General features: G+C 34.1%; 1 protein-coding gene across 3 annotated transcripts in view; it reads left to right on the plus strand.

Moving 5' to 3' along the window:
• The first annotated feature begins 815 nt into the window (after positions 1-815).
• Positions 816-21287, plus strand: part of LOC149076553 (neuropilin and tolloid-like protein 2) — a 57962-nt gene continuing 37490 nt past the window's right edge. For 2 of the 3 annotated variants that reach the window (XM_089244129.1, XM_089244131.1), the window contains exon 1: positions 816-1109. The gene's annotated coding sequence lies outside the window, so the exon portion shown is untranslated. Of the gene's footprint in view, positions 1110-3272; positions 3395-21287 lie in introns of all 3 variants that reach the window. The other variant, XM_089244130.1, reaches the window with a different exon arrangement.

Raw genomic sequence — 21287 nt, forward strand, 5'->3', positions numbered from 1 at the left:
ATTTCTTTCTAAAGGTTGAAATCAATTTATTTGAAATCGTATCTTCATAAATGCACTTTTCAACATCTCATTTTTAATTTGAAGAACAATTATCGGAACTCAACCCCAAATTTGTTTTCCATTTCAAATTATCACGTTCAGGTATAATACGTATAACTATTTTTTTTTTTGTTGAACTTGGGAAAAAAAGTGATGTAAAAATTAAATTCAATACTGTGTTCGTATTCGGTTGTATAGCCGCTAGAAAGCATGAGTAAAATGATTTGAAAAGAAGCCGCATAAACTTAAATGTTCAGTTGTAAGGAAAATAAAAAAAGTATGAAAAACTCTTATTTTATGGTTAGAAAAATTTTCAAATTATAAAAAGAATACCTAAAAACCATCATAATCTTTTTACGCTGGCGAAACCCAAATGCGAGATGAAAAGCAAATTTTGTTCAATCTAGCGACGAATGTTCAGTAATTTAATCTAGCAGATATATACTTTTCTAACATGTAGGGTCAAGTCGTCCAACGCCAACGAAGCAATTACAGTTATTGCTTTCAGTAATGTTTTAGAAACGAAACTCCGCCGCAAGCTAAAAAATCTCTTTTCACAGACGAAACTAAAATGGAAATTCCCAGAAAAGAACATTTTTTTAGCCATGAACTAAGAAACAGCGATCATTCTTAAAAAAGTAATGATAACTTAAAAATAAATTTACCCCTGTCCTGAAATTGACACTACCTTGCTCACAATAACGCCAATTTCTGCGCCAAATTCGAGATCAGTGGGAATAGCACGTTATCCAGAATTTCAGGAATGCTGGATCAGCTCAGACATTGAACAAATGTAGTGGCGCGAAGGCCAACGTGGAAGACAAAACGCCGCTAAAAGTTTATTTGACTCGGGAAACTTGTTATCGTTGGAGTATAAATATATCCTATTAATAAACTACAGAGTGAAAAATGATAACTCCGCTGTCTCTACAAAGAGAAAATGAAATATTTTATTTTTCTTGCAATTACATTCAGTTTTCTGGTTTTTTAACTCTTAATTACGGTACTTCCATGAAGCAATAAGCTGCATAAATTATCTCATTATATTTCCTAAGTACTGCGTAACTGAGGTAAGTTCTGTATTTCTATTAATGTATTCGAAAACGTGATGTATATATATTTCCATCTTAATTGCGTATCGTATTTTTCTATAATTGGGTGTGAATTCGCATTGAATTTATTCTTTTTTTCCGTGTCCATTCTTAACCAATGATAAGAACATTTGGATTCCCTTAGGAAAGATTAAATTAAATTTTTGTAAGAACACATAAAATGTGATTTTTTTTTTAAACTTTTCACCCAAAAGTTGTAACAGCTACAAAAAAAATTATGAATGCAGTTCGAAATTTTCGATTCTTCAGAACTTTGTATGTAAATGTTTTTATTTATTTATTCATCAAGTCATAATACTTTTGATTTTTCTAAATTAATTTGTGATGACACGTAAAAAAATTTATAAAATAACATTTCAAACATGATTGGAATCGTTCTAAAATTATTTGATATCGGATGAATTATTTCATTTTTACACCCAGCTTTGAACATAATTTAATTTTAAAAATAAAGACGTTCCGCTATACACACACACTATTACGCGTGATATTAGTAGTACAATATGGTAGTACGTATTATCATTTAGTTAAGTTGATGCTTGCAGTTAAACAAACATCGTGGATAATTACTTCTTGATGAGAATTTAAAAAAATTATCACTTTAGAAATACAAACTTAAATCATCAACAACTTATTCAAGTACATACTCTCATTTCATGCTTTAAACTTTCCACGCGTACCTAAAAACAAAAATAGATTAGTCGAGACTTAAATGAGCGATGAAAACTTGTAGTAAACAGAAGAAGTCCCGATCCAATGTGATAAAAGTGTGCGAAAATGTTGACGTTGTTATTTTTAATGATTGTTTTATGATATGGTATTCATAGATAACGCAAGTTTTTATTCAAAAAAAGTTCTGGAAAGAATAAGTAGGTCGATTCATGACGGAGAGGGATCGATATAGAAAAATCACCAAGCACCACCTAGCATTGAATTCAGGTAACCTTATGTCAGAAAATTAAACGAGATTGAAGAAAACTATAAAGTTATCACAAACCATAATCATTTGCTTATAATTAGGTTTTTTCAGAATTTTCATTACAAAACAATACACAGGGTACCCCCCCCCTTGAATTCATAAATAGTTTCAAAGTTCATAAAAATTGAAGAAATCGGTATATTTGAATACAGTTTGCAAAAAAGTTATTCTCCCAGAGGGGTTTTTTTTGTACAAAAAAATTAATTGAAATATTTGCGAAATATGCAAATAAGAGTCTTTTATAAAATGCAGTGTACGATTAAAAGCCAATTTCTGAATTTTTCCGTTGCTGGAGCTTACATAAGGTTTTCATTGTGATGTGTGTGACATTTGTGGACAAAGCACAATTGGTGCTTGTTTTATCTCAGCCACGAATCGCCGGCCAAAGCTTAATGAACGTTTTGGACAAAGAATAGATTAAAGAAAGGTTCATGTTCAATCATTCCTGCTGGATTGGTTTCCCTGACCTCTCTATGGATAACATTTTGAACTGAATTTTTTCTTTGTACCAAAAAAATATCATTTTTCGCGAGCATAACCTTTTCGCAAGCCGCATTCAAATATAGCAATTCTTTCAATCTATGAATTTTTCACCAATTTACAAATTTATGGGACGCCCTGTACAAATTTCAGTCCAATTCAACATCCTTTTTGCTAATATAAAAAATACATCTAGCATATGATGTTATTCTGTAATGGTGCAACTTTTTTCAAATCAAACGGCTTTAAATCCCTTAACAGTTGAACTTGATCGTGAATAATTTTGAATATCGTTGCAGTCACGTATTTCTACGCAACTATTATTAACAAAAACTTGAAGCGTTATAACAGTGGCTACCGTAAATCATAATTATGAGAAATTAAGATGAAAAGAGAAGCAGATTATTACAATATATTTCATAGCTAATATTCTGAACCAAAATCTAAGCAATTATTTTAGGTAATTCCCTAATTCACATTTATTTTATTATTAGCTCAAAGATCAATTGAATATTTCTTTCATTCATGATTCTTCGAATATTAAGAGAAATTTTTTTCGCCATTTTACAACACCATATTCATAAATCAACTACAATATGTATTTAAAAAAATCATTGACATAGATAAAAAATTAACCGTTTCTTTTAAATTACGTTCTTTAGAAGATAAATTCCAGTGGTTTCAAGTATATGCAAAGGCTGTCAGAATCAGTACAGTAAAGAACCTCTTAGACACCGTATAAGAATCACGAAAGCATCTCTGGAAGAATGAAAAAATACCTGAAGTATGTAGAGACGCACGTGTTTGTGTTGCTTTTCATCTCTTCGAGGTTTTCATTACCGTAAGAAATTTTAACATGAGTAATTAAGAAAGGTAATAAATTTCTAAAGAAAGAAAAAAAATTCTTGCTCTTGAAGTATGATCTCGTGCCAAAATTGTTTGTAACTCGCATAAACTTGAAAGCATCAACAACAAAAAAAAGAAGCTCTCTTTTGACTGGATTCATCACGGTCAACTTTCATCATTTATAACTAAGAGAGAGCGTCACGATAAATATCCTTTTCAGGTACATGGGCGTGTAATTATGCCCTCAGCAGTGAGTTAATGACAATAATTAAGCTGCTAGTAATCTGATTAAAGAAGACACAGCTCGTTAAGCTATCCTTTCCTCTCTAACTCTTGAAATTAAGCATTTTACGAGAGCAGATCAGCCTTTTTGTTTTCCCCGTCATGATGATTATGAAGTTCTGCTACTTCAGAAAATTTTTAATGGCCAAAAATTTGCAGTTTCCCGTCGGTTAAGTTTTTCCGATGCCTTTCAAGTTACGATTTATGCTTCGAGCTGCATTGTTATACTTCGTCTCAGTTATAAAAAGCAGAGCCTCAACTAGACGCTTTTTCAGCCGAGACAAACATACATTTCAGCGCCCCATTGTAACGTTGAAGCAGAGGTTAAAGCAAGGATGATCCTTTAGAAAAGTGCGAGAAACTTCACTGATTTGAAAACAATTCGCGGGAAACTGAAGTTTTCCAGAAGTAAGCCCCTTAAGTACTCTGGAAATGCACCACGGGCCGTTTAATGATCTAGAAACGTGTCGCGGGTAGCTGAAGTGCTCTGGAACTATGAAACGGGTCACTTGAGTAATCTGCAAACGCGCTACGTGACACTTTAGTGGTCTGAAAATGTGCCGCGGGTGGGTAACTTGAGAATAGTGGAACTGAACTGTGAGCAGCTTAAGTGCTCTGAAACTGAAACCCATGCAACTTAAGTGCTCTGAAACTGAAACCCATGCAACTTAAGTGCTCTGAAACTGCACCGCGGGACACTCACGTGATCTGTATATATGCCGCGGGTTGTATGAGGGATTGGCAAATATGTTGCAGTCCGCTTAGATGCTCTGGAACTGTGCCACGGGTCACTCAAGTGATATTTAAATATGTCACAGGTAGCTTGAGTAATCGAAAAATATGCCACGAGTCACTTGAGTGATCTACAACTCTGCCACGGGTCACTTAAATGATCTACAAATGCGCCACTTGATTCATATTTACAAAATCAGGTTCCAGGTGGCAAATCATAGGTTGAGCATGTTTGGATTGAAGGGTGAAATTTGCCCCCCCCCCCCCTGGTTGCGTCCCGATGAAAAGAATTAAAAAACGCAAATCGCATTAAAGAGACGCTTTAGCACATAGCTCAACACAGCTGCAATTTTTTTGGACATCCAGCAATTCAATATGCATTATTCTCTGTCATTCTGAATTTGAAATTCTTAACGATTTTGACAGGATTTTTGATGTACACGAAAGATAATTTGGGTATTATCTTTTACAATTATGAAATTATTGAAATAGAATGTATTTTGCGTTTTCATAGAAAAGGGAAAAAAATTTCAAATACGATACATAAATTTTGTACTGCGGTTATTCGCTGCAACGCATGTGTGGAATAACTAAAGTTGTTTGTTTTAAATTCTAACTACATATAGTGAAACCTCGATGTAACAATACTCTATACTCTGGGGACGAAGAAAAAATATCGGTGAAGAAAGATTATCGTCGTATCGAGAGGCAGCAGTTTAACATTAGAGTACAGGCATTTCCAAACAAGACTTGAAAAAATATCACTGTAGAGGAATTTATCGTTGTATCGAGCATCATTGTAGTGAGGTTTCACTGTAATTAAAATTATTGCGTTATTGTAATGGCTGCAATGTAAAATTTGGGTTCGATCAATTGCCCTCAAAATCTAAGGGTTGTAACTTTCCACGTATTCCCCCAACGATTGCCATCAAGATGAACAAAAAGCGTTTACTTATTCTTTATAATTGAGGTGAGGGCATGTCCTTTTGAAAGCATTAGTACAATCGACCTACATCCGTAAAAATTGAGCTTTTGTATGATAAGCTGAAAATTAATTTGTTCATTCCTTTAGCAAATGAAATTCTCCTCAAATTCACCAATTCACACTCGGAACTTCTTGTGAATAATGCTGCCTAATTCAATTATGAATAATTTAACTACGATGGGGATAATAATCTGATGAATAGAATTCTCGTAACCACGTCCTTGATGGGCACTCCTCTTATCATTGCGCATTTCACAGTGTTTCGGTGGTGCAGGGTTTTGGGAAATTGAATTCCACAGTCGGATGTCACTGTTGATATAATTCTTCCATCTTTTACCTTTCGCACTTCGCAACGTTCTCGTGCACAAGATAAGAATTGCCATGGAAGAAATTCCTAGAAATATTGACCTCCTCTCAGGGAGCCAGTGTTAATTAAGTGGGAATTCCAAGAACTTCTTTATTGACTGACGGATAATTCCGAAATCTGAGCTCAGATACCGAAAGGTTATTGCGCTCATCTGAAATTAATGAACAACTTCGTCCGCGAAATGCCATTTTCACCCCACAACTAATTACTTTCTTATCTAATGCTTAAAATCTGATGATGAGTGAAGGTTACATTTCACATACATATTGCTTTCCTTACGTCAAAAATTCTCAGTGTTTTGCTCTTTGTAATTAAATTTAGTACTTTACACCCCAGGAGTGCACAACCTTTTCATTCCGCGGGACAGATGTTTGGTATTTCTGCCGCTTGCGGGCCAGAAACTTGTACATATAGGGTGACCATATGACCCGTATTTTACGGACTTGGACAAATGTTTTGGCTATAATTGGCAACTTCACTCATTTGCAATTTTTTGGTGAAAATTGGCAATGTCCCATATGGATCCGAATTTCCCGTATTTTTATGAAGCAAATATGGTCAGCTTTCCAGCACCGATTCTATAGAAACATCTTCCACGGGCCGAGGTTGTGCACCTCTGCTTTACACACGATACAGTATATTTTTATCTATCACATTTTAATAACATTAAGGTTGCTGCTCTTTATTTCACATTGGAGAGAACTATTTACTAGCGAATGAACTGTAGCAGTAGAGCGTCTTGTGTTCAACATGTTCAACTATCTACCTGTAACCGTGAGCTCCACTGGGATTAGTGAAAACCAATTGGCTGAAAAAAAGAAAAATACAGGGTGATTCAAAATAATCATCGGATGTTAAAGTAATATATTTCAAAAAGTATTGCAGATAGCGAGATAGTTTATATCTCTTATATAAGCAGCAGAGACATTTCAAGTTTATTTTCCACTACTTTGTGTGTCCTCCTTTCGTTATGCGGCGCACATATACACGGTAGTCCAATTCATCTCCGATAGTCAGTATTCATGTTCGTAAAAGCTGTGGTAATTTGGTTTTTGAGCTCATTCAAAGTGGCTGGCTGTGGAGGTACGGACACAACGCCTTTTATGAAACCGCAAAGAAAAAAGTCACAAACAATAAAATATCAGAAGATCTTAAAGGCTCGTCTGATGGGACCGCGACTCCATAGCACCGTGCTCCATATGTTCTTCGGTACGCTCGTTGCACTGAAACAAGGGATGAAGTTGTCGCACATTCCAAAACACAAAACACTTTTGGAATACTGAGTGTCTGAGATTAAAATTTTAACCCTTTTCTTCTTCATACCGAGTTTACTATTAAACAGTACAATTTATATGTTTCAATTAAAACCCGATGATTATTTATTTTGATCCGCCCTGTAGTTTGGAAACAAATTGTAGAAACCGAAAATTTTTCTCTCTAGGAAAAATTAATGGACAAGTTTTTATACTAAAAATTCAATTCACGCGTACTTTTAATTTCTGGTTAGTGTTGCACTTCATTTTTTTCAGAAGGATATTGTTATAAATCATAGAAATTACACGCTAATATAAACTTCATGAATGCTACAGACCGTCTAATATAATGAGGAAATAGGTACCCATGGCAAAACTAGCTAGAGAGATGAGAAAAATATCATTTCTTTCATAAGTGGGTGGACAATGGATGGATAGATATAATGTAAAATAATTGAAATACTCGAAGGTTAAAATGTAAAAGACGTTTCCATATCACTAATAGTAGAAAATATATAGTATACATCGAGAAAAAACCCCCCATCATATTGATATAATACATCATTCATATATGATATGAAAATTTATATTTCTATACATTCAGTGATAATGCCAATTAATCTTATGCGTATTACTTACGTTAACCAGAAGAACGTTTTTCAAGAAACGCCTCACGCATAAAAAATACATACGTCAACATCAATTTATTAGCTTAAATATGTATAAATTTAAGCGAACATATTTATTTAACGAGTCCATTTAAACTGATATAGTTCCCATCATCTGAATAAATAAATATATATATATTTTATTTTTCTTTCCTTTTTGTCTTTTTTGCATTAACAAATGAAATTCATGAAATCATTTTTCTTCTCCCAATGTTTTCAAAATTCTTCGAGATAATGAAACCCAGATGAGGAAAAAAAGAAGTTTATTTACCTAATTTTGAGAAAGAAAGTGTAAAATATTGAAAACAGCAAAGAAATCATCTGTTATATACATGTTTGTGGTGATGGCTCATCGTTTGAAATTTTTATATATTTTTATCCATATTTTTTCGGGTTTTCTGTGGGATTTTTTTTTTTTTGCTTTTCATATCTGTCATCGATCAAAAGCGACGTGAAATTTCTCTAGAGACCCCGAAATTCGATTAAGTCAACTTATGAACTGCATTTGTCACAAATAAGAAAAAAATGTTTTTTAAAAGAGTGAAAGTTGGTTACGAAAGTTTCCTCGAGTGAATAAAGCGCTTCTTTATTTGCAATCGAAAAAAAAGAATAATTGTTATATTTTATTTTTTCCTTCTCTCACGTTCATTTTTGCACACATATTTTAGTAAAATTCATAAATCATCGTCGGTATTGATAACCGACAGGTATTGTTATAGTTTTTGTTACTCTTATTCGCCTTTCCGTTTTAATTTCATTTACGATTTAAATATATAACTTTATTTTTCCTTGATGAAGGATCTCATCAATCTTATTTTTGATAAGAGTATTTCATAAATTTACACAATTTTCAATAAATCAGTCTGCATGTTTGTTATTTTAAACAAATCAATTTGTTTATGAGTTTTTTAAAGTGAAGTTTAATTATTAGTTTTTTAAGTGAAGATAACGGATAAAATTAAAATTCGTTTTTCTGTGACAAACTTTTCATAAGATTCATAATACATTTGATTCATAATGATTCATAATCATTTCATAAAACTTTATAAATTGACCTTTTTACGATACATTTCCTTGTTTCTAATAGGTATTATGAAGATGAACTAAACTAATTTCCACTAATTTTATAATGGGGATAAACTAAATCCCAATATCGAAATCAGAAAATACGATTGCATTTCCATAAAAATTTACAGTTTATATTTTTATGTCTATTTAAATTGTTTGAAATCCAGTTAGAATATTTACTATTTTTTTATATTTACTTAGTTGATGGTAACTAGTTTAATTCATCCAGTGAATGTGTATGCGATGAGTACTAGTAAATAATGATATTGTCAATCCACTTAAAATATAAATAAAAAATTCTTAAGGGGAATGAAACAGATGAACATAATGGATAAAGCTATAATCGCTCTTGAAATTCTATTTAGAATAACGATGACTAACACTACTAGTGAACCGTAAATGCACCTCCTAACATTCATCTGCGGAATTTTTAACGAATTGGTAGATGCTGGAACGTATTGAGCATGTATGTATATGCGTGATACCCCTAATGTACAGTATTTAGGTCGTCGGAGTTTTCCTTGTTTTGTGTTTTGCTGGTGTTGTAATCTGGCTTCCAAATTTTGAGGTAAAGATGGCAAATGCTCGAATTTCCATGTTATGTAAGTGTCATGTTGAAGATGTGCCTGCTCTCGATGACTATAGTACTAAAAAGGTAAAGAATATAAACGATTTATATCCATAACATTTATGTTTTATTTTTCAATTCCTCAATAACAAAAAATTTAATTCTTGGTATTTTGCATGATCATCGTATTTTTTAGTGTTATTAATGTTTCTATTTTAATACTCGGGAATTCTTATTATGAAGAAACTAGATATGCATAACTACTGTTTTAATTTTCATCGATTTCGGCTTAGAACTTCCCAAATTCCAAATTTAAAAAATGCGTGCATGGATGAAATGGTTCATGTCCCAGTAATAGAAAATTATTTACAACTTTTCCTTTCAAAACCCTACTGTGTAAAAGAATTTCTAATTCCCCAAAAGTCAAACAGCAATTTTAATTAAAATTATTGTTACGATAATGCTTTCTTCATCAGAAATGTGGGAATTAAAACCCATTACAAATAATCAAATGCCAAAAGCATAAAACAGTTAAAATCTTGAACAGTTATGTCTTCAACGCGCATTCTCGTTTATCCCAAAAGAATTATCATCCTTTAAATGTAATTCCGAAATGACAACATTTTCTTCTCTCTGAACAATAATCCTCTCAGTGGTAGGACATTGATAAATACGGTTTTGTTACACTCTACCCAGTACATTATGTTTATTTTTATTCCACCTAGATCTGAAGCCATTTCACATGATAATCCTCTATATATTTTTCTTCTCGCACAGATTTTGGAAGAATTTTTTTAATTAAAATTTCTCCTATATATAAATCTTTTAATACAATCTATTTCAATACCGAACACCGATTTTTTATTAACATTATTTCAATTATTACTATCACCAATACAAAATTTTACAAATAATTTCCATTCGATAAATACATCTAATATTTTAAATAAGAATAAAACACTTACGAATCAATAAAAGAATCAACTCATCAGAGTATTTTATTATATCCTATTGATTTACCGAATTTTTTAATCATCTGCAAAGTATTTAGAGAGCAACAAATCACCCCCGTATGCATCCAAGGTTAAACTGTATGGGAATAATAGATCGAAATTATACAAGGCAAACACTTAATTCCCATAGTTCCAAACTACTAGTGAAAGGTTCAGCCTGGAGGTATTAGAAAAAAGTATCCGAATAACGTTTAGATTTCAGATGCGTCATTCATATTGCAATATTATAATTCATATTGTATAGTTATTAAAATAATAAAAAATTAACCTCTTTATATTTGGTCCCAAAATTATTTGGTCATACTGTCCTAAAAAACCAATTAGAAAGTTGTTGCCCTATCTCTCCAGAACCCAAAAAATCCAGGTTTCTAAGTGCAATATTTACTTAAATATTTCAATTCGAATATCACTTAAAATGAGGAGGCACCGCACAAACTAACGGATAAGCTCATTATATGCTGTCCTTCCCCTTTTTTTCAGCGACTTTTTAAATTCAAATATCTCAGCGAAAAATGCAATTAAAGACGTGGATTTTTTTTTTTTTTGGCATCAGGAGAGGCAGGGCAACAACTTTCTAATTGGGTTTTTAGAACAGGGTGACCAAACGAAAAGGTATACTCAGCTAATAATGGTGCAGGATATGACCCAAAATTTAAAGGATTGAATGGTATGCTCATGTCTCACTCAAATCTGTTAATGCTCGTGTGAATTTTTAGAAAGGTCTATAAAGCACTGTGATTAGACAGATATATACGGTAGACCTTAGATTTTGGTTCATAATTTCAAAAATATATAGCAAATTGTTACACTAAAATTTCGTAATGATACAATGAATAGTTTTTTGGAAATCATATTTCAAACTCAAGTAAAATGCCAAAAATAGCATTGTTCGCACAACCAGTTTAAAGTTTTTATTCCCGGGTTACTTGTATGTAAAAACGCAACACTCTATAGTAGACGTAACGTCAATTCTAAGCGTCATGTAAACAAAACAAAGCCTGTTCTGGAATCGCAACAAACAGGGCTTTCATTAAAAAAAATAATCTATATTTTCTTCAAAAATGATGTTTTCAGCGTAGTCGGATACCGTATGTAATGTAATTCTTTTTTAATATTCTGTTTTTCAAACAATTGGTTTGTGCATAACAAATTATCAAACCTGATTTTTTAAAGTATCGTCAGTAGGTAAAGGTTTAAAGTTAATGCTAATACATACATCATATGCACGTGAATTATATTCATATGTATTATAATTTAGATTATTCCTTTGCATATTTCATAATACTAATCATGATAGGTATACATAATTTGTCTATTTTTCATAAAATCTATCATAAAAAATTTCGACTAAAACTTCAAAAACAATCTATTTTCCTTTCTAAAATCCTTTTTTTTAACGCAATCTGTGTGTAAAATATATTTTCATATGTACATTTCCTTCTAATTTTTTTTTTCGTACTCAGGGATTTTGTATGTGTTACTGAAACTTTCTTTGAAAAACTATCCAGAAGTTTTTTCACAATGTATTTCAACGTTCTTGGGGTTTTATTCATGCAGTATTCAATACCTACTGAAATTTATTCTAAGGTGGTTGGAAATCTGTAAGTTAAATCACCGTATATTTCCAACCAGTTGAATAGCTCGTCGAACATTAGGTGAAAAAAAGTTCCGCGTTCATTTGAAATTACAAGATCAAAATCGAACTTAATACTGCCTGGGAAAAAAGTAAAGAGAATTTAATGTTTTCTCAAATGGCTTCAAAATCTCGCTTTTCCTGGCAGTTGATGGTCTCGTTTATGTAGACCTTGTTACGCAGGTGGTCAGTATATTTCTAAGAATGGATCAGGTTTTTTCGTGTGTTATATTTGGTCTTTTATCCATATGTACCGTACTGTTTACAGGTTGCGATATGTGATGCAAACTTGATGTTCCTATATTCTGATGCTTTTATAATTCATTTGATAAAAATATTTTCTCAGTTTTGTGCATGGATGCTGATTAAATTAGAGCCTACAAATACAAACTGCTTTCAGAATAATTGTTGCATGGGAAATAGAATTTCTCAAATCGTATTAGTTTTAGTAAATACAGTTTATGAAAAGAAAAAACTTTTTGTTTATAGGGAAATATTAGAGAGAGGAAACTATTTTTCAAACCCAAATCAGTACAGGATAGTACATTTTCCACTTCCTGTTTTTTCTTTAAGCAATATTTTTTTCGCTCAAATAATGCTTCAAGACGCATTTCACTTTCTACTGAGTTCGTTGGTCACAACAAGAATTGAAATCACATGCATAAGACTATTGCAGTGTTTCCCCGATCTTTTTTTGGTGTCGCGGACCCACTTTAGTGAAGATCAATGTATTGCAAACCTCCCCTCCCTCTATCGAAGGTCAATCTCGACACTCCCACCCACCTCCATAATGTTTAAAATGTTCGTGTTGTTTTTGCTATATAATTTGCATATCATTTTAAAAAAATTTAAGAAATAAATTGCGATTTCACAGCACTAAATGTGTCATTCGGGAAATAGAAGTAAATGAAAATGATTCTGTGGACACCTCTGTTAATGTACTCATGATCCCCCCCCCCAAGAGCCCATGGACCACACAGGTTGAAAGACCTGCTTTATTGCAAGAGAGATTTCAGCTTCTTCAACATTGTATAGGGCCAAGTATTCAAATCCTTATAGAATCATCATTATAGTTACATACGTGAGCATCTAAATGGAAGAAATGTTTTTAATTTGTTTGAAGTTTGGCTTATCACAAGTCCATCCGTAGTGTCAGTGACTAAGACAACATCCTTTCTGGCTCCCTATGGTTATGGGTAACGCAAGCACACACAAGTTTAAATGATTATTAGTTGCATAGACAGGGAGGGGGTTATTATTCTGAACCTTCGAAATCCCAAACGTTGTCGATATTATAACCTTGTAGGTAATATACGGCTTTGTCTAATGAAGTCCTTTATCACCAACTGCGCATGTCAAAGTTACATTTAGCACGCGAAACGTGATTCGGGTAGATAGGTTATTCCAGAATTATTCTAAAACCTTCGCTTACCATCATTGCAGATCTCCTGTTTCTTCAATTATTCGACTTTCTCGAAACTGAGAACATGCCGCTTGTATAATACTTGAAAAACAAAATCAACAATAAAGAAAATGAACTGAAGTAGTCTAATGTAAATAGAGATCAAAAATATAAGTTTTTGAGTTTCTATCCGAATATATATATATATTTAATAAAGGTATATAAAAAAAGTGCCTGAATTTTGAACACATAGAATTTTTTTAAAAAAATAGTAATACCTTTCCATAATACTACGTTATAAAGAAGTGCAAAGCATGAATTCATATCTCAATATCTTAATATTCAAAGAATTCATATCGCAATATTATAGTTTATTTTTGTTATCTCTATGTCATTTCAATGTTATAGTTTAATTGTTACCTCTATGCCTTATAGTTTCATTATGATAATTGGTTATCTCCTTGAGATGGGAAGAGGGGTGTCTCTTCAATGTTCAATGTGAATATGATAATTGTTGAATTAATTTTTTGAACTGATGATTTTGAATAAATAATAAATAATTACGTTCAAAAAATTATTTTTTAAAAGCAAAACTCCTTTATGGCTTTCCCAATTTATATATACGGTGACTCCCCTGAATTCCATTGGTATCATCTTACTGGTGAACCGTTGATCCAAACGTATACTTCCAGTTAGAAAAAGTATCGATATAGCTTGTTGTCCTGTCTCTCTTCTGAGCCCACGTTTTTGAGTGGGTATTTCACTGAGATATTTGAATTCACAAAATCGCTAGAAAGATAAGGAAGAACAGCAAAAATAAACAAATAACGCTACTTTACCTCATTTATGATGGTTCCCCCCCCCCTTTCTCTAATTTTTAAATTCAAATATCTCAGCGAATATATTTCACATAGAAAATTTTTTTTTCTTTTCAGGAGAAATAGGGCAACAACTTTCTAATTGGGTTTTTGAGCACAGCGTGTCCGTATAAAAAGTTAGTTCTTGTATTTTAACACTTATACAACCCATTGCAATATGAACGACGTCTGGGGTCTACACGCTATATAGATACTTTTTCTACTTGGTAGTATTTCTTAAAGATCAACGGTTCGCCATTAAAATGCGGCCAAGGGAATTAAGGAGTCACCCTGTATAACTTTGTCAATATTACTTAGTCACACTAGATCTTGAAAAAAATCATCCGTTTCAATTACTTTAATAATGTTCATTTTTCTCTATATTCTGTAAAACCTGTTTATAACGATAGTGTAGGAACCTAGCAAAAATATTGTTCAAAGAATATACACAGGTTAAGAGCCGTTCAAGTATTACGTATGCAGATTTTTAGCCATTTTTGACCCCCCCCCCCCAGTCAGCAAAATGCAGCAAAACACTGACCCCCCCCCCCCCCCCGTTAGCTAAATTTCGTCAGCTCTGCCCCCCTACTTCCTAACGCATATTGGTATCAGAAGCATACGTTGGGGGGGGGAGGGGAATAGGATCTCGTGCCCCCTCCCCAGACGATCAAAAAATATTTTTTGATGCAAAAAATAAAAAATTGAAAAATAGAAATATATATATATATATGTATATATATAAATTAAAATTTCGGAAGCAAATACCTTTATAAGCTATTATTATCACTTTCTGTTAATTTCAATGCTATTTGAAGGCAAAGAACTCAAAATTTATTTTTAAGAAATTCATTGTGACCCTCCCTCTCATTGTGACCACGGACCAAATGTGGCCCTCGGGGTTATCTGTTGTAGCCCACCACCTCAAACCTAATTTTATAAAAATGAGCTAAGTGACACAGTTCCAGAACACTTAAGCGTCCGTGGCACATTTAGAAATACCGTGTGAGTGTCATGTGGCACGGTTTTAGAGAACTTAAGCGGCCCCTAGTGCAGTTTTACTCAAATTACTCGCGGCACATTCCCAGATTACTTAAGTGATCCGCGGCATAATTACCGATCACTTGAGTGACGCACGGCACAGTTCCAGAGCAAGCACTTAAGTGGCCCGCGACACATCTATAGAGCACTTGAACGGCCGGGGCACATTTCCAGATCACTTGAAGGATCCGCGGAACATTTAGAGATCACTAAAGTGGCTCTACAGAGGACTTATAATGGAGGGAATGTTAGTTCAGGTGCCCACAAACTAGCGTATATCGATATTTTCTTTGGTCCCGATGGAATTCCTATTCAGATGCCATGAAGAATATTTTATATTTTCATAAAGAGTGGTTGTTGACGTAATCATCTTTCAACCCTCCCCCCCCCCTGTCATCAAAAGTCAGCAAATCCGAAACCCCCTCTCCCCCATCGATGCTGACGTAATACTTGAATGACCCCCTATCGTTGTAAACAGTTTGAGTATTTGCGTTATTTTCTATTGAATAGGAATTCCGCCGGGACCAAACAAAATATCGATATAGGCAGGTTTAGCGTTATATACAGTATCGTTATACACAGGTTTCGCTGTGCCTCGTATATCTCTCGAAATTTGTTACAGTATAGTTTGAAATATTATCGTTGAGTGTTATTTTGTCGATCTCAACATATTTTCCTGTAAAAATTTCGGCAGAAATTGTAAATTTTTTTTTCTTTGGATTCCATTTGCTCTAGACGGGAGCCAAGTTCGGAAGTTTGGTTATTAACTTTCCCGAAGTCAGTGAGTGGTATTCACAGAAATTACGAGGAGGTTGGAGCTTCACCTTCCTTGACGGAAGCCCTCATATTACGATTCCTCGATCAATCTTCATTAAATTGTGATTGATCAATAGCCGGGTTCATTCGAATTGTTTGAGCGTCACACTAGGGACTTTATAGGGTGTTCCTTCATTTCACCTCCTACTCTTCGTTGAACGCTAATTCGCATAATCCCAGACAACGCCGATATATTGAATGGACAATTTAGAGATCTTATCCTCCTACTCGTTTCTACCCTCACCCCCATTCAGTAAACACGTATCACGGATTTTCCTATGCACGAGATTCGGGTTCTGCATGCGATCTGATCACACAAACCCACACGTGTGTGCGTCAATTTCAGTCTCTAAGGGCGGAAGCACGAATTTGCGCACAGTCAGTTACCCATAATTACATAGGTAGCCAATATCATTAGAAACTAACTGATATATATTCGAAATCGAAGCTAGAACTCGCAGTACAATGCAAAATTGTAAACTATAATATACTAATCACTCTAATGCATAGTAATTCTTAAAACAAATAAATTCCCATTTTCCAACTATGATAATATATTCCAACAACGTATAAAGAAACTGTAATTGCACTCGTTGAATAAGGGGTGCATAACCTCCGGCCCGGGATGCGACCCGCCAAGAGGTTCCATCCGGCCCTCGAAGGCTATTCCAGTAGAAAAGTGTCAATACACACTGCACGATAAATGCCTCTAGGCTGACATATTTCCTTCGTTAGACATCGATCCATATCACTTATTATTGCTAAAAAATGCCAAATGCAATTAAAGCTCTCAATCACTGCCTAAAAAAAATTAACAAACGCAGATAAAGTTGCCAATTACAGCCAAGAAATTTTCAAAGGCAAGTAAAGCTGTCAACCACAGCCAAAAAGAATTGTCAAACGCAAGCAAAGTTGTCAATTACAACCAAGAAATAGTCGAAGGCAAGTAAAGTTGATAATTACATCCAAGAAAATAACAAAGGCCACCCTCAAAGTTGCCAAAAAGAAAAACTGTTAATTACTTCACGTACAAACTTTTGGCAGCAAATTTGGATTATCTTCATTTGACGAAATGGTGATAAAACTGGGAACCTCGTCCTAATCTAACCGCACGTTAGAAAAAGGGAGGGGAAAGGGAAAAAGTATAATAGATATAAGGGTCTTTTTTGTCTTCTTTTCACCCTCACCGTACGTGTTCTCTTTCGCTCTTACCTGCATAAAGAAGAAAAATGCATTATATATATAGGAAAAAAAATCATTAACAGGGATATAGAAAGAAAAAGCAACTTCGGTTGATAGGTTACTATAAAGATTCACGATGGTGAAGAGAGAGAGAGAGAGAGAGAACTTGTTTGAATTTATTCCACTGGCATTTGTACTCAATATTACGTCCGGATTGTAAAGTTTGGTTAAAGGCAATAATTTACAAGTCATGAAAGTAATCTTAATTCTTTATCTAAGAAATTTAAGTAATCCTTGTTGAAAATAAGAGGAAAAAAGCAGGACATTTTTTTGTGAAAACGTTGGAACGACCAAAATTACGGGAATGTCTGACTGCGGTAAAACGCATAAAGAAACTGTAATTAGACTCGTTAAATATAAGGGCGGAAATAAAAATCTCTCGCTCCCAGGTAGCACTCGAAGGATATAAAATGAGATTAGAACATGGTTACCTAGAAGTATGTTATTTCCTTTTGTTTCCTTTAGAGTGAGTTTGCTTTCTTTTTCTTTTTGGCTCTTTCGCGGGAAAGACATAAAAGTGAAGTGATGGCTCTTTGCGATGGACTTCACAATCCTGTGAATCTTTGTAATTCTAATGATTAAATTGCCTTGCTTTTCCGTATCATGTAAAGATTGCTCAACCAATCTCTTTTACGAAATTGCTCTCTCTCAAACCCCCAGTTCTTTCTTCTCATACGAATGAAAATCAGTCTTTGCGAATGAAATGAAGGGAATTTCATTGCATTTCTCGTTCAATGAATTTCATTTAATTTACTATGAAGTATTTTCTAATAAAGACTCGGACGAAGTATCGTGCTAAGTACCGATAAAATTTATGCATTGCTGATTGGTCACATGTCCACTTATATTTGCAGGCACCATAGACATGGTGATTATTAGACTGCTGTAGACTGAGCAGTTTAGATTAACTAGACTGGTTATCCTTTTGTGTGGTCCCCTATTTTTTTCAAGCACGCATTCACCAAGGAACGAGTGGAATATAAGAGCATGGGTATCCATAACTTGGCGGTATTTTCGTACTTGGCGACACTTTCCTAGTAGTGCACGAATGGTGGAAAAAATTTAGATTCGCGTTATTCCTGGCTTTATTAAAAGCAGAAATAAAGCGCATTTTATTATGAGATTCCTAATCTTAATTAGTGCATTTGATACATTCTTTTATAAACATGCTTGATTCTAGCATTCATTTTTTAGTAAAAAATCTATATTTCAGCTGGATTAAAAAAAAAAAGAAATACGTGGAAATTTTCCATCATGGGAATTAGAGTTCCTCAAAGCCAGAAATATGCACCCCCCCCTCCCCCCAACATCCTACAGCAGGGCCCATGTCTAGGATTTTTGGTGGGCTTCAACACAATGGATACGCGAGATCGACCTTTGGAAGGAGCACAAAACTTTCTTTCCAATAAATATTTAGTTACCATCCTTCAAAAAGCATTTCAATTAACAGAAATTGGCAAAAAACAAATGGTTTTATTTTATATTTTAATTTTTCTTTACCGAAATATTGTTTTCTTTTAATTTTTGGTCGGTTTGAGGGGCACGAGACTCCTATGCTTACACCTCCTCCCCTGCGTATGGCTCTGGGCCCTAGGCCAGATTTTTAATGAGCCCCTGTATAGTGCATTATTTATATCGAGGAAAAAAAATTTAGAATTGTTCCAGGCCCTGAACTGGAATCCTGTCAGCCACACCCTTGTGCGCACTATAGCCAGAACACTAAGGGGAAAAAATTGGATGAGTCGCGGCCATGAATTAGTCATAAAAGCTAAAAATTTTCATAAGACATTACATAGACCGAAATGTACAAATTGTAAAATCTCGCCAACTTTGCATCAAACATATTGTTCATTCGAAGACCCAAAATAGTCAATTTCAAAAAATGTAATCGCAATATATTTATTCTAAATGAATATGCAATGAAAAGAAACATTCTTTTTTATCTAAATAATGTAGTATTCTAAGGGGCCATTCAAATATTACGTCAGCAAAATTTTAGCCATTTTTGACCCCCCCCCCCTTGACAGAAAAATTTCATCAGCAGCTTAGAATATTTCATAACTTGAAAAAAATTGTTGATAACGTAAGCATCCTTCAAACCCCCCCCCCCTTGTCATCAAAAGTCAGCAAATGAGAAATCCCCCCCCCCCTCCCCTCGATGCTGACGTAATACTTGAATGACCCATTAATGCATATAAAAGCAAAAGGAAAAGTTTATTGTAAACGAAATTGTACGCCAAGCCTCTATCAGTGAGGCACTTCGCAGAACAAATATGCAAATAATAAATAGTAATATGAAAATAAGAGTAAGAGGAAATTTAATTCACTCGTGGAAGGTAATTTCGACATATCGGGCGATTTTTCAAACACTCACGGTGTCCGCACGTGTAGTAGTCATTGGAATAACAAGGAATTGCTTCATCCCACTCGTAAAAGTACGCCACTCTTCACGCGGTTAGGTGCAGAAAACAAAAAACAAACCTGCATACGCGATCTAGTGTTACAATATATCTATGGCAGGCACTAACTCGATTTACTCTGGTCTAGGCTATGAAATTTGAAGCAGCCCAGCAAGCTTCGAGGAGAGAGCGACGAATAGTCAGCGGTGCTGTTGCGGAGGATATATTATACTGTATTCCTCCGCATTAGCGAGCACGCCGTAAAAATCGGAGGACGCCAGTTTTTTGAATGTCCAATGATCGAAGAATATAAAAGTACTTCGCAGTCTACTAATTTTTCCATTCAGCTCATCTAATCTACGAGAACGAATAGGCTTACAATCCGGCATTTGCAATTAACCAAGATTTATGGCAGTGAAAGCAAACGTGAAATTCGAGCTATCTCTAACGTAGTTCGTAAAAGACAGAGGATCCTAAAATGCAAAGAACAGACGACGTCAGCCAATCAATTATTCGAAATGTTTAAGAATTTTCCGGAATCTGTGACTCAAATTTCTCGGCATGCCGATCTCCATCTTTGTTTCCTGGCGTGACAGCTAATGCGCGAAAATACGGTATGTATAAAGGTACGTCTACATATGTGCTTAACTCGCTTTGACAGGGGTGCGTTATTCCATCCTATACATAAAATGTTTGTCTAAAATGTTTTGTATAACAGAATATGTTGCGGTAAATATGGTAGTTTTTTTTTTTTTTTTGCATAATCACTAGTCGTCCTTGTAAGTTTGATCAGTTTATCTTTTTTACCAGCGACTATGCATAATATCCAAGCATCGGTAGTAAATATAAGTAATGACATCCATTTCATTTCAGTCTCGAAATGCATAATTAATTTTAACTTCTCTTATTACTTTTCACGATTATTCATATGCATACTAAAAGCATGTCCTCTACATGTTCCAGACTTACTTACTTAGCCGTACATGCACCTCGTACAAATTCCTCTACGGAATTTCTAACGAATCGTCACATGCCGGAATGTGTGCTCTGAGTGCATGTATGGTCCTAACATATTTATGTTGTCGAATTGCGCTTGTTTCGTGTTCATGGTGCCATCTGTTTTCCATTTTCTGAAGTAAAGATGGAAATGCTTGAATTTTTACGTTAGGTCAACATCATGTTTTAGGCATATTCCAGACTGCAGCAGGGCCCCTAATCTGAGATCTTTGGTAGGCCCCAGGCCAGACTTTTTACGGCCTCTTCTATGGTGTATATATAGTGTGAGAAATAAAATAAGAATTTTAGAATCATCTCGAGCTCCTGGACTTAGACCTAGAAAGCTTTTTCTTGAGTGGAAGGCCATAGCTAAAACACCAACACATAGATGCGTATAACGTTGCTGTAAAATTTTGTTTAAAAAAATCATAATTTCAAAATTCTAAATTAAATTTATAAATTAAAATTAAACTAAAATTAAATTTTAAATTTTTAAAATTCTAAAGATGCCT

This window comes from Pholcus phalangioides, unplaced genomic scaffold (assembly GCF_987345545.1).
Source record: "Pholcus phalangioides strain wild (caught in Gottingen) unplaced genomic scaffold, Ppha-v1.0 ptg000015l_1, whole genome shotgun sequence".
Classification (NCBI taxonomy): Eukaryota; Metazoa; Arthropoda; class Arachnida; order Araneae; family Pholcidae; genus Pholcus; species Pholcus phalangioides.